This window comes from Chaetura pelagica, unplaced genomic scaffold, assembly GCF_000747805.2.
Source record: "Chaetura pelagica isolate M959 unplaced genomic scaffold, ChaPel_1.0 scaffold68, whole genome shotgun sequence".
Classification (NCBI taxonomy): Eukaryota; Metazoa; Chordata; class Aves; order Apodiformes; family Apodidae; genus Chaetura; species Chaetura pelagica.
In genome coordinates this window covers 4314023-4315845 of record NW_009954407.1, presented here as the reverse complement: position 1 = coordinate 4315845, position 1823 = coordinate 4314023, and positions in this window count along the sequence as shown.

Below are 1823 nucleotides of genomic sequence, written 5' to 3'. Positions count from 1 at the left end.
CCGCTTCTCTGCGGCGGGGCTCGGGCGGCTGCCAGGCTGCGGGGAAAGGCGCTCCCGGGCAAGGGGACGGCGGCGGAGCGGATGGAGCGTTTGTCCCGTGTCGGGGGTATATCGACCCCTCACAAAACCAGCAACGCGGGAGGAGGCGGCGGGGATTGGTATCTAGTGGGAGCAAACCCCAGCTTATGCAGCGCATCTCGATGGTGGCACTATTAATGATGATTATCACTTTAATAATAACAGTAATCAAGCGTCGTCGGGTCGGCCGGTGCCGTCACCAGGAATATTTTCCCTAAGCTCCTGGGTTCCTTCACGTTAAGATCGCCCAGAAAAGCCTCCCTGCAGCCTGGCTGCTCTTTGCCTCCCCTTCCCCCGCCGCGGGGAGCAGGGGCAGAGCCCTCTGAGGGAGCTCTCCGCGAGGTGCAGCCTGCTCGGGCGGGAGGGCTGCGGTAAAACACTTCCAGGAAAACATCAATACATGCAACAGAAGGTTAGCGGAGTTATTATCCTTTTCAATTCATTTTTTACTTAAAAACGCAACGGAATTATTCGTTTTAGTAAGGAGGAAGAAATTAAAGATTAGGCTTTAGGCGGTATTTTACCTCCCTCTAATCGCCTCTGGGATCGGATTGGAGTAATCCTGACGACGAGATGAATTCGCCGGTGACTCGGATTTTTTAGTGCATGTAGAGATACGTTATGATAATAATGCAAGTGAGCAATATCAGGAACACAGCTTAGGAGCGAATGAAACACAAAACCGATTACGGGGAAAAAGAGAACAGCAGCTTTCCCGAGTAGAACACGAAAACAACTTGAGGCAAAACTTTTTGCCCTTTATTCCTTCAATGGTTTGTAACTCGAGGAGGCCGGCGGGCCAGCTCCTTCCCCCGCCGGCCCCTTCTGCCGGGGGTCGATACGTGCCACCGACCAAGAGATGTTCGGCCCCGGGAGCCGGGGCACAGCCCGCCGTGCCCCCTGCAAAAAGAAACCGGCCAAGAGGCTACTTCTCGGGCATAACCTCCCTGCACCAGGTCGACTGCAGGATATTTGCAGCTCAGCAGATACGTAACATCGCTAGAAAAGATGGCAAGGCAAATCTCGAAACAGGACAAAAAATATATGTATCGACATTTCTTTTACTCAAGGTTATCTATATTGAGGGCGACTCCAATACTAGCAAGGTACCATATCTGAGACTTACAAGAATAAAAATAAATTTTAAATTCCTTTTAGTTCGCTATTTAATAATTGAGCACGAACTTAACTTTTCCTTTGCTGTACAGAAGGAAAGGGAGACATATCCGTAAAGAAGTAACAAGCGTTAAAGCTCCCGCTTCTCCAAGAGTGTATGTCAGTATTGAAGAGGTCAGCATAATTGTAATGGCAGGGCTGTAATTGCTGCTTTGGGATATTTACCCTGCTCAAATGACACTACGTATTTTACTTTCAAACACATGCCAGAAAGTCAATCTCAAAAAGACCAGTTAAGAGTAAGCTGTTAACATATTAAGTCTATGGGATTTGAAGCCTCTAAAAACCACTCAACAGTAATTCCCTTCTTCAGCACCAATCAAGAGGAAATTTCCCTAGACTGAATTAAATGTAAATTGCTCTGGAGGAAGAAACTTCCCTCTGGCAGACACAAAGTAAGCGAGACACCGACACCCCGGAGAAGCGGGACGCCTGGGGCAGTTGCCCCGCACAGCGCTGAGGGGACATGGCACCGCCCCCCTCCCCGTCCCCGCGGTCCCCTCTCCCCCGGGAGAGTGACACTGGTCGAGCCGGGGCTTTCGGGGCCGGTGCTGGAAGCAGCAGGTAAG